The sequence below is a fragment of the Rhinopithecus bieti genome, unplaced genomic scaffold, assembly GCF_001698545.2.
Source record: "Rhinopithecus bieti isolate Rb0 unplaced genomic scaffold, ASM169854v2 scaffold_73682, whole genome shotgun sequence".
NCBI lineage: Eukaryota > Metazoa > Chordata > Mammalia > Primates > Cercopithecidae > Rhinopithecus > Rhinopithecus bieti.
Genome location: NW_016829166.1, coordinates 2,074,104 through 2,086,653, shown reverse-complemented (window position 1 = coordinate 2,086,653; position 12,550 = coordinate 2,074,104). Strand labels below are relative to the sequence as shown.

At 45.1% G+C, this 12,550-nt stretch overlaps 1 long non-coding RNA gene across 3 annotated transcripts in view; it reads right to left on the bottom strand.

Moving 5' to 3' along the window:
- The window catches only part of LOC108523931 (uncharacterized), a 58,730-nt gene that overhangs the window by 19,586 nt on the left and 26,594 nt on the right, over positions 1 to 12,550 (bottom strand). For 2 of the 3 annotated variants that reach the window (XR_001883938.1, XR_001883937.1), the window contains exon 1: positions 1,176 to 1,221. The exons of the other annotated variant lie outside the window; for it this stretch is intronic. This is a non-coding gene — a long non-coding RNA (uncharacterized LOC108523931). Of the gene's footprint in view, positions 1 to 1,175; positions 1,222 to 12,550 lie in introns of those variants that run through there. 3 annotated transcript variants of the gene reach the window in all.

Here is a 12,550-nt window from a genome sequence, read left to right as displayed (position 1 = left end):
AAAAAAAAAAAAAAAAAAAAAAAATCAAACTAAAGCTAAAATCCACATTGTATTTCAAATAGGTTTTCTTGTGTATAAACAGGTTTCTATATATTTCTTTTTCCTTTTTTTTTTTTTGAGACCGAGTACTGCTCTGTCGCCCAGGCTGGAGTGCAGTGGCACTATCTCAGTTCACTGCAGCTTCCGCCTCCTGGGTTTAAGTGATTCTCTTGCCTCAACCTCCTGAGTACCTGGGACTATAGGTGCCCGCCACCACATCTGGCTAATTTTTGTATTTTTAGTGTTGGCCAGGCTGTTCTCGAACTCCTGACCTCTGGTGATCCACCCGCCTTGGCCTCCCAAAGTGCTGGGATTATAGTGAGCCACCATGTCCAGCCAGTTTCTAAATATCTTTCTTTTTTTTTTTTTTTTTGAGACGGAGTTTCGTTCTTGTTGCTCAGGCTGGAGTGCAACGGCGTGATCTCTGCTCGCTGCAACCTCTGCTTCCCCGGTTCAAGTGATTCTCCTGCCTCAGCCTCCTGAGTAGCTGGGATTACAGGCATGTATCACCACACCTGGCTAATTTTGTATTTTAGTAGAGATGGGGTTTTTCCATGTTGGTCAGGCTGGTCTTGAACTCCCGACCTTAGGTGATCCACCTGCCGTGGCCTCCCAAAGTGCTGGGATTACAGGCATGAGCCACCGTGCCTGGCCATATTTCTTTAAAAGGCTGTTAAAATGCCCAAGGCAGTAAATGGGATGGAATTTGAGGCACATAAATGGGAACTCTATGCTTGCCAGTCCAATCTATTCTTTTATCTTTGATGCTGGGGTAAGATATGACTCATCTCTGGAAGTTCCATCATGATGATACAAAGCCATTCAAACAACACAATCCTAGTTTTGAATTTCGATGCATAAACTTGCTAGCTGAACCTCAGCATCCTAATCTGAAAATGAGAAGCCAATAGGTGATGTGCCCACCGCACAGTAGGTACTCAACATTAGGTAGGTAGCTATTAGAAACAGCATGAGTTGCCAGGTGCCACGGCTCATGCCTGTAATCTCAGCACTTTGGGAGGCTGAGTTGGGAGAATCACTTGAGCCCAGGAGTCTGACACCAGCCTGTACAACATAGCATAGGGAGACCCTGTCTCTACAAAAAATAAAAATTAGCCGGGCACAGTGGCTCATACCTGTAGTCCAAGCTACTCAGGAGGCTGAGGTGGGACGTCAAGGCTGCAGTGACTGATGATTGCACCACTGCACTCTGGCCTGGGCCACAGAGCGAGATCCTGTCTCAAAAAAGAAAAAAAAAAAAAAAAGAACGTAAATCACTAATTCACAGACACCATTTAAATAGCTGCAGGAGCCTTCGTTGCCCTGGATTTCTCTATTTTAGAATTGTAAATATCTCTAAACAATTTAAAGCCTACAGCTGAGTCTGAACCCCAATAAGGACTTTTTACTTTTTTGGGGCACTCTGACAAGACCCCTAACTCTTTTACTCTGTTTACAGCTGTTATTTATTACCAATCTCAGTGGAACTGCTTTCCTTCCTTGTGTAGTGCCTTCTATATTTTACAGAGCACATGGGTCCCTGGTAGTTTTCCTTCTCGAAGCAGGGCACCCTTCTGTCACCTAAATGTCAGGACAGTGTTCTGCGTGAGTGGGACAGGCCTGGAGAGGAGTGAGGGCCTTCCCTTCCGCGTGGTCTCTCTCCTCCGTCGTCCCTCTCTGCTTCCTCCTTCCTTTGCTGACCTGCTGCAGCTTATCCCAGAGGAAGTGGAACTGACAAACCATTGCTAAAAATACCCCCAGCTTGCCTCAAGGGGGTGTCCCGTGAGGAAATGAGAAAATGAACGAGCAGTCTATAAGACCAACAAGGGCTACACAAACACCAGAGGCTGTTTTTATGTGATGGCTCCACTCCCAGTAATGTTAGGGGCAGGGACTTGGCGAGGCAGCCGTGGCCGGCCCCTTACTAGCTGTGTGACCTCAGGCAAATCAGCAAACCTTCTGAAGCCTCGGTTAATTCGTTTGTAAACTGGAAAATAATACCTACCATTCTCAGGGTTCTTTAAGAATCAAAGCACACAGGCAATGTAGTGGAGACCTTAAAAACATCCTAGCCATTATAAGTGATCCATAAATACCAATGGTTGAGTGAAAAAAATTTTTTAAATTATTTACTTTTTTTAGAGAAGGTCTTGCTCTGTCCTCAGGCTAGAGTGCTGTGGTGTGATCATAGTTCACTACAGCCTTGAACTCCTGTCTCAAGCCATCCTCCTGCCTCAGCCTCACAAAGCACTAGGATTACATGCACAAGTCACCATGCTGGTCCCAATGGTTATTATAATCATATCTCCTCAGATTTGCTGCCTTTGAAGGACCAGAAAAGTGTTGCTCAAGTTCAAGTTAAAAAGTTGAAGTTGGCCGGGTGTGGTGGCTCACGCCTGTAATCCCGCACTTTGGGAGGCTGAGGTGGGTAGATCTCTTGAGGTCAGGAGTTTGGGACCAGCCTGGCTAACATGGTGAAACCCTGTCTCTACTAAAAATACAAAAATTAGCCAGGTGTGGTGGTGCACACCTGTAATCTCAGCTACTCGGGAGGCTGAATCAGGATAATAGCTTGAACCTGGGAGGCAGAGGTTGCAGTGAGCTGAGACAGTGCCACTGTACTCCAGCCTGGGCAATAAGAACAGAACTCCATCTCAAAAAGAAACAAAACAAAACAAAAAAAGTTAAAGTTTCCCTTAAGTTATAGTTAAAATGTTATGCCCTTTAAGACTCGTGAGTTGTGGGGAAAACGGAGGAAAGGCAAGAAATTTGGGGCAGAGGAGCCTTCTTGGTGCAGACTCTCATGTCACATCGTGTAAACTGCAGTGACACTGCACCGTATCCGGTGAATTTCCAAACTTGAAATTTGGCTTCAGAGTGGCCAGTGTCACGATGAACTCCATGATGGTCTAGTATTCCATTTTCAGTGAACAGTGTTTTCAAACCACAGAGGTTGCTTATCACTTTACAAGTCTCACTGTAATACTGTCTGCTCATCTGCTGGAAATCACCGTTTCCCTTAGTTTATGTCCTTCTGAGTCATAGAAGGCAGGCAGACCTCAGGTGCAAAAGGCACTGATGGTGAAGGTGTGGGAGGAGGAGGAACATAAGAGACTGAAGGAGAAAGGCAAGGCGTGGGAGACAGTGGAGTGCTGGAAGAGGAACTTTCTGATTGTGTTTTTAGGGGAAATGTTTCACCAAATGCTGCTGTGCCTACCACTCCTAACGGGTGAGATGATTTTAGGCGGTAAACAGTTGAACATAGGAAATTTCAGGCCAAAAAATGAAAAAACATAAAAATAAAATAAATTTTAAAAGAAATAAAATGTCAGGTCATGCATGGTGGCTCACACCTGTAATCCCAGCACTTTGAGAGGCCGCGGCAGGTGGATCGCTTGAGTTCAGGTGTTGGAGACCAGTCTGGGCAACACGGCAAAAGCGTGAGAACAGACTGGGGTTGGGCCTGGTTTCTGACAATCGTTCAGGATTCGAAGGCTTGTGAGGCGAGGGTCCTTAGGAGTAATCTTGTCTAATAAACGAGCTCTTGGCCCAGGTAAGCAACCCGCCTGCCCAAATTCATGGATTTGCAGGAATTTTCTGAAGCAAATTGCCAAGTTACATATTGGCTTATACTCTTATTTTCCTGGGCGAGTGTTTCCTGGAACAAAAAGTTGTATCATATTGATATAGATGGACTCAGTTCTCATAATTAATTGCTTAGTTAATGTGTGTTTGAAAATGTATAACTAGGCTGGGTGAGGTGGCTCACACCTGTAATCTTAGCACTTTGGGAGGCCAAGGTGGGTAGATCCCCTGAGGTCTGGAGTTCCAAGACCAGCCTGGCCAACATGGTGAAACCTTGTCTCTACCAAAAATACAAAAATGAGCCCTGTGTAGTGGTACGTGCCTGTAATCCGAGCCACACGGGAGGCTGAGGCACAAGAATCACTTGAACCCAGGAGGCAGAGGTTGTGGTGAGCCAAGATTGTGCCACTGCACTCCAGCCTGGGTGACAGAGTGAGACTCTGTCTCAAAAAAAAAAAAAAAAAAAGAAAAGAAAAGAAAAGAAAATATATAACTAGTGACATTTTGAGGTGGATGATTCAAATAAAATAAAAAACAAAACAAAAAATAAGAAAAAAAGTAAATATATAACTCGTACATCCAACCACTGATCTTGAAGGTAATATTATTTAGGACAACACTGAAGAATATTGGGTTTAAAGTTAAAAACTAAGTTGATTTAAAGAAAAATACATTAAATAATTAATAGTATGGATATTTATTTATCTATGACAAAATCTATTTATGACAACAATCGTGACCACTGTAAATGAAAGACTGAAATGTGAAAAGCACTGCTCAACACTGTCAAAATATCCCGGTAGGGTCTAGGCTAGAAAACAGCCCTAGCACAGGGGAAGGCATGTAACTCACAGGTGAATCATCAGAAAGAACCAGGGGAAGAGAGTGGGGTTGCAGCGTGGGTCACCTGATCTGGGAGGGACATGAACACCCACTGGGTTTGGTGTCATTTCTGTTGTGCAAATGAACTGAGAATTAGAAAAGTTCCCCTGGCTGGAAACAGAGTTTGTAGTGGACCTACTTGAGTCTAAAGCTTTCAAATAGGAAGTAACAGCTGGGTTGGAAGATCCCATGCAAGGCAGTTGGGTTCCCCAAGAAAGGCACCTGCCATCGCGGTCACCAGGCCCCACTGAGAACAGGCCAGGTGCCAACCGAACAGCAGAGTGAAGAGGGGCTGAGATTCATTTAAGGTCAAGCCAGCCTGTATGGCTTGGCGAGGAATATTTTGGACAAACGAGAGGGACAGAAGGCAAAGGCAAGGGCAGCTTCTGGTTTTCTAGGAGTCTGAGCCAAAGAAACTTCTAGGGTGGAGCCAGTATAGGGAAAAGATAACACCCAAATCAATGCAGGCCAAGGTTAGCTTGAATCCAAGAAGAGGAACCTTTGGGACCAGACGGGGAACAGCCTTTCTTCGGTAGAAATACCAGCAACCAGGGCAGAATCCTGAGCGTCTGCTGTTCTCAGGCAGCTGCTGAGACCAAATAAAGCTTGGTCCTGGGTCAGGGGTTGATGTAGTAAAAAGGAAGCAAGCACAGACGTGGGTTCTGAAAGTTGCTGAGAATCTCTCTACTGGGAATCACCTGGGGACCTAAACCTTAGATAGCTTTACCAGCATTCTATTCAAGCCAAGCCGGGTGGGGCCCATCCTAGAGTAAAACCTAGAGAATCCAGAAAGAAGACATTCTAAAAGTAACCGTAGGCCAGGTGCCGTGGCTTATGCTCATAATCCCAACACTTACGGAGGCTGAGGCGGGAGGGTTGCTGGAGCCCAGGTGTTCAAGGCTGCAGTAAGCCAGTGAGCTTGGGTGATAGAGCGATACCTTGTCTCAAAAAAAAAAAAAAAAAAGTAATCCTAGCCCTAGTCCCTTTCCTTCAAGACAAGGACAAAATATTGTTGATATTCTACAAATCCACGATTTCTAGTGATTCTTCTAACAGCTGCAGTGTTACTCACTGCCTTGTTAACTCCTTGTTAGCTTCCCCAACCAGTGTTGCGCGTTGCATTGCGGCTAGAGCGTGGCTCCATGGTCAGACTGTTTAGGTACACGTGAAATGAATGTTACATCATTCAGTACTCAGAGCACCTCACACCAGTCACTTGCCCTCTCTGAGGCTGAGATTTTTGCATTTGTACCTACTTCGTGGAGGTACTGTGACAGAGTGACAGCACTGTGGGAGTGACAATTTATGTAGAATGCTCAGCACATGGCGAGCACTTAATAAATATTAGCTGTTAGCTCTTATTTAATTAATTAATTTATTTAAATCTTTTTTTTTTTCTTTCTAGCTCTAATTTTATAAAGCCTTAAGGGAATTTTGATTTGGGATTTTTGCTTCCCCTGGACCTGGAAGAAGAGAAAGGAAGGCCAATGAGTGAGCGATGACAGTGCAGAGGCACCTGGGCAAAGCTCCGTGGCCTTTGGGAAAAAAGGCTGCTTGGCTCAGGGGATTAAGTACATGTGTGACCTTAATTCCTCTGTCAAAACAACAACAAAATCCCCAAACTATGAAAAGCCACAGACTTCTAGGAACAGAGGACAAAAGGAGGAAGGAGGGGGAGGAGGAAGATACCAAGGGGAAAATGATGGGAAAGGCTGATTTTGTAACCCTGAGCATATAGAAAAGCCCCCATGCTGATGACTTCTTCGAATAAATGTTGCTTGAAGAAAAGGAAGGCACTAGAAAGAGCAGAAAACAATTGGGTGAATGAAAGAATGTCCTGCAGAGGAGAGGTATGTGCAAATGCAGATATTCTATGAAAAGCTATAGCTTTTTTTTCTTTTTGAGAGGGAGTTTCACTTTTGCCCAGGCTGGAGTATCATGGCCCAATCTCGGCTCACTGCAACCTCCACCTCCCAGGTTCAAGCGATTCTCCTGTCTCAGCCTTCTGAGTAGCTTAGATTATGGGCACCCACCACCATGCCTGGCTAATTTTTGTTATTTTTAGTAGAGACAGGGTTTCACCATGTTAGCCAGGCTGGTCCCAAACTCCTGACCTAAGGAGATCTACCCACCTCAGCCTCCCAAACGTGCTGGTATTATAGGCATGCGCCACCACACCTGGCTAATTTTGTCTTTTTAGTAGAGACAGGGTTTCATCATGTTGATCAGGCTGGTCTCGAACTCCTGACCTCAGGTGATCTGCCCACCTTGGCCTCCCAAAGAGCTGGGATTACAGGTGTGAGCCACCCCCTGTAAAGATTTTATGTACTATAGATTTTATGTGCATATAATTGTAATTTTGTGAAACATGTATCTACATTCATAATAATTAGAAGAAAATTTAGAATAATTAAAATAAATTGTTCAGTAAATATTTAAAGATACTTAATTACATAAAAAATATAAAACAGCCTGTAATCCCAGCACTTTGGGAGGCTGAAGCACATGGATTGCTTGAGCTCAGGAGTTTGATACCTGCCTGGGCAACAAGGCAAAACCTCATCTCTAGAAGAAAAAATACAAAAAATTAGCCAGGTGTGGTGGTGCGCGCCTGTGATCCCAGCTACTCAGGAAATTGAGGTGGGAGGATTGCTTGAGCCCAGGAGGTTGAGGCTGCAGTGAGCCGTGATCGCACCACTGTACTCCAGCCTGGGCAACAGAGCAAGACCCTGTTCCAAAAAAAAAAAAACCCAACAAAACAAAACAAAACAAAACTATGTTCCCATAGGAAGATTGCTTTTGTTGACTCCCAGGCTATTACTTTTTTTACAATTTTATTTTATTTATTTATTTATTTAGGAGACAGAGTCTTACTGTCAGAGGCTGGAGTGCAGTGGTGCAGTCTTAGCTCACAGCAACCTCTGCCTCCTGGGTTCAAGCAATTCTCCTGTCTCAGCCTCCTGAATAGCTGGAATTACAGGCACCCACCACTACGCCTGGCTAATTTTTGTGTTTTTAGTTTCACCATGTTTGCCAGGCTAGTCTTGAGCTGCTGACCTCAAGTTATCTGCCCATCTTGGCCTCCCAAAGTGCTGGGATTACAGGTGTGAGCCATGGTGCCTGGCCCCAGGCTATTGTTTTTGATAAGAAAATGTTTTGTCATTTTGCATTTGCCTAGGAAGGCAATGACTGACACATCTGACACATTTATAATCACAAATTAAAACAAAAGCACCAGAAGTCCCCAGGTCAGATAGGATGCTGTTTATGTCAAACTGGAGCATGCAGGATGTCAGAGGCCTTCTCTGAGGGCACTTATAGTTCCTTATTTCTTTATTCGCATCTGGTTCTCCTTTGTGACTCTGTAATGCCCTGTATTTCTCCAAATATAGCACTTGCCCACCGTATTATAAGTACCTGTTGATTTGTCTCTCTCTCCCCCTTGAACTGCAAATGAAAAAAGTAGATGATAAATATGAGTTGAATTAATGAATTCAACAATTTATTAGATGCCTAGTGTATGACAGACACCTTTTAGGCATGGGGTTTGGAGCACAGTGGCAAATAGAATCCCTGACTTCATGGAGTTTTTATTGTAGTCAGAGGAAACAGATCATAACAAGGAAATAAACATCTGTACTACCTCAGACAGTGGTAAGTGCTATGGATAAAAATAACATGGGGGCCAGCCGCGGTGGCTCATGCCTGTAATCCCAGCACTTTGGGAGGCCTAGGTGGGAAGATTACTTGAGCTCAGAAGTTCAAGACCAGCCTGGGCAACATGGCGAAACCCAGTCTCTACTAAAAACACAAAAATTTGGCCAGGTGTGGTGGCGGGTGCCTGTAATCCCAGCTACTAATGAGGCTGAGATAGGACAATCACTTGAACCGGGGAGGTGGAGGTTGCCGTGAGCCAAGATTGCATCATTGTACTCCAGCTTGGGCGACAGAGTGAGACTCTGTCTCAAAACAAACAAACAAAGGAATGGGGAATGCTGGGGTAGGGAGCCCTGAAGGAGCAGCAGGAGCAAGCCCCATGGACAGCTGGTGGAGGGGGCACCCAGGCAGAGGGAGGGGCTGTGCACATGCCAAGGGCCAGGCACGGGCGTTTGTGTTCCAGGTATTAGTGGGTAGGGGGATCGGGAGGCCATGAGAGGACAGTAGTCAGATATTCGATCAAAGAGATATAGAACCTGGCGCGTCACTACAAGAAGTTAACTTTCTTCTTCTCCTCCTCCTCCTCCTTCTTCTTTCTTTGGCTAAAGCCATCATCCCCTCAGCCTCTGGAGTAGCTGGGAATACAAGTGTTCACCACCACACCTGGCTGGTCTTCTATTCTGAATGAGTTAGGAGTCAATGGGAGGTTTTGAGTAGGAAGTGATATGATGTGGTTTTCCATTTTGAAAGGATCCTGTGGCTGCTGAATTGAGAACAGTGTGAGAAAGTAAAGACTGAAGCAGCAAAACAGTTTGGAGGCTACTGTAGCAATCCAGGCAAGAAATGATGGTGGCTTCACCGTGGAGGAAGGGAGCCACTCAGGTTCTGGATAGCCTGGGAGATTGAGCAAGCTATGAAATGGGAGAGAGAAAGAGGAATCAAGCCTGATTCTGAGGCTGCTGGCGGGAGCGCCTGGAAGGATAGCAGTTACCTTCTCTATGGAGGGGAAGCTATGGGAGAAGACAGCATGGTGTGTGAAGAAGTCCAGAAGTTTGGTTTTGGACATATTAAGTTTCAGTTGCTTAGTAGACATATTTTTCCTATTTATGTTGAATTCTCCATCCAACTTAGAGGGTAGACAGGGTTTCTTTTTCAGTATTACAATCTAACAGGAACTGAGAACTTACATAACAGACCAGTAGGAACTGAAACAGTAGAAGGGGTGGGGAAGAGGGTTTTGAGTGTTTTTGTTTAAATATAAGGAGACAAATTTACATCCCGCAATCCATTTTCCTTTAGCAACTAGTAGTACTTTTCATGCAACCTTTAACAGCTAGCCCAGGGCCACTAGCTCTCAGTGTTGTAGCCCCTTGGATTAGGTAATTCTGAAGGAAAGATTAGAATAATGAGAAGTATGTGGGTCCTGGCCGGGCGCGGTGGCTCAAGCCTGTAATCCCAGCACTTTGGGAGGCGGGCGGGCCCGGATCACGAAGGTCAGGAGATTCGAGCCATCCTGGCTAACACGGTGAAACCCCGTCTCTACCTAAAAAAATACAAAAAACTAGTCCGGGCGAGGTGGCGGGCGGCCTGTAGTCCCAGCACTCGGAGGCTGTAGCAGGAGAATGGCGTAAACCCGGAGGCGGAGTTTGCAGTGAGCTGAATCTGGCACTGCACTCAGCCTGTGACAGAAGGCGAGACATCCTTCTCAAAAAAAAAAAAAAAAAAAAAAAAAAGAAGTATGTGGGTCCTATTGGGGAAAAGCAGCCCACCATGGACCCTGAAGGTCCCTGCCTGTTCTTGCTGAGTGTGCTGGATTTTTTTTTTTTTTGAGACGGAGTCTCACTCACTCTGTCACTCAGGCCGGAGTGCAGTGGCATGATCTCAACTCTCTGCAACCTCTGTTTCCTGGGTTCAAGCTATTCTCCCGCCTCAGCCTCCCGAGTAGCTGGGATTACCACCATGCCTGACTAATTTTTGTATTTTTAGTGGAGACATGTTGGCCAGGCTAGTTTTGAAACCCTGACCTCAGGTGATCTGCCCGCCTTGGCCTCCCAAAGTGCTGGCATTACAGGCGTGAGCCACTGTGCCCAGTCGAGTGTACTGGATTTTAAGACTGATCTGTCTCCTGATACTGAATGGTTTCTCTGGTTAGTCACACAGGCAATTAAACAGGTCAAAGTGGAGAAAGACTGGCTCATTTGTTGCTTGCTCAAGGGCTGGGCCCTTAGCCCTGGGTTCCTCTCCTGTAACGCAACCCACTGCGTGCGTAGGTATCATCTAGGACTATGATGTCATCGCTATGTTGTGTATGGGGAAGAGAACTAGGGCAAAGATGCTCATGTTGTTTGCTGTGCTATTAGTAATAAAGTCCTTTGTCTCTGACCCAAGAGGCTTCTGCCAGCATCAATGAAACAGTTAACCGTGTAAGTTGGAGAAAGTTCCAGAGCTTTTACAGTTCTTGACAGGCCTCATCTCTCTCAAAGGAGTCTAAAGCCCCATCTGGGATTAAGGGGTAGCTTGGGGTGAAACATGATGGGGACCTGGCCAGATGCCCCAGGTCCAGCTAGGAAGAAATCCATTTCCTCTTGGGGACTTTGGTACTGAATGAAATATTTGGGGATGGGAGCAAAATGAAGGACACAGATTATATGGAGTTTAAAGGATTAGGCTAATTTCCAATGTGTTGATACTCCTTGACCCAACATATAGTGGTAAACATGAGTCCTTTTTATAGTCCCTTAGGCTTGAGTGGAAGATGGGGACAGGTGGAAAGTGCATTTTCAGAGTAAAGATAGCAGATAATGACTGCTGAAACAAAAGAAATCCAAGTCCACTTTCACCTAGGGAGAGACAGTTGGCCAGGCTACAAAAAAGAAAAAAAAAATAAAAAGAAAAACAGCAGGACCTGAATTTTTACAAAGAAAACCAATTCGCCGATTCCTTTTAAGAAATTTTAGCCTGGCTAGCCCACTGGTGTGCTGACCCTCCTCATCCACATAAATTACTATCCAGTCTACCTCCCTTCTCTGTGGCACTGATGCCCAGTGAGAGACCAGCCAGCAGATGCCTATGGAAGTGCTGGGGGAAGTACAAAGCCCTAGAAGAGTTTATTTATTGTCTATGGGAACGCCAGAAGGAGATACCATTTCAGTAAGCATCAACCTTTTAAAAATAGACAGTAGGCCGGGCGCGGTGGCTCAAGCCTGTCATCCCAGCACTTTGGGAGGCCGAGACGGGCGGATCACGAGGTCAGGAGATCGAGACCATCCTGGCTAATATGGTGAAACCCCGTCTCTACTAAAAAAAAATACAAAAAACTAGCCGGGCGAGGTGGTGGGCGCCTGTAGTCCCAGCTACTCGGGAGGCTGAGGCGGGAGAATGGCGTAAACCCGGGAGGTGGAGCTTGCAGTGAGCTGAGATCCGGCCACTGCACTCCAGCCTGGGCGACAGAGCCAGACTCCGCCTCAAAAAAAAAAAAAAAAAAAAAAAAAAAAAAGAAAGTAGAAGGCTGTCCCTGTGGCTATGCCTGTAATCCCAGCACTTTGGGAGGCTGAGGTGAGAGGATCACTTACTCTTGGGAGTTTGAGACCTGGGCAGCAAAGTAAGATCCCATCCGCGAAAAAAAAAAAAATCAGCCTGGCCTGTACATGCCCTGTGGTCCCAGCTACTTGAGAGGCTGAAGTGGGAGGATCGCTTGAGCTCAGGAGGTTGAGGCTGCAGTAAGCCCTGATCATGCCACTGCACTCCAGCCTGGGCGACAGAGCAAGACCCTGTCTCAAAAAGAAAGTAGGAAATACTTAATTCCAATATTTCCTTTTATTCCTTTGAACTACACTGCCATCCCCAAGAGAAAAAGATAAGAAAATGGAAAGATGATGAAATTAAAAGATGCCAGAAGCCACTTTGATAAGAAGTAGGAAGCTCTGTACTTCTATACATAGATAATACTCTTATTTCACAGAGTGTGTTGGCTGAATTTTAAAAAAACTTTATCTTCCCCCATACAGAATAGTCTGTCTTATTTTAATGTGCAAAATTTCTTATTACTCCTCTTACTCACTGTTCCAAGTGTTTCTATAAAAGGACAAACATGATATCTCAAACTGAAGTCTACATCACCGACTTCCAAATTAGATTCGAATTATTTCTATCCTCTTTTGCTCTCATGTCTTACAACAAAAAATACATTAATTGCAGACAGTCTCCGAGTCAGGCTCCTGCAATAGGGTTGGTGAATTAATGGATGTTTCTGCATCATTTAAAAAATGAAGAGCACTAGTACAAATGCTCATTGTTTCTACAGCAGGGATTTTTGTGGGTAATCATTATCCGCCTGAGTCCAAAGACAGAGATATAATTACATTCTTCTCTGGGGAGTGGTCTGTTG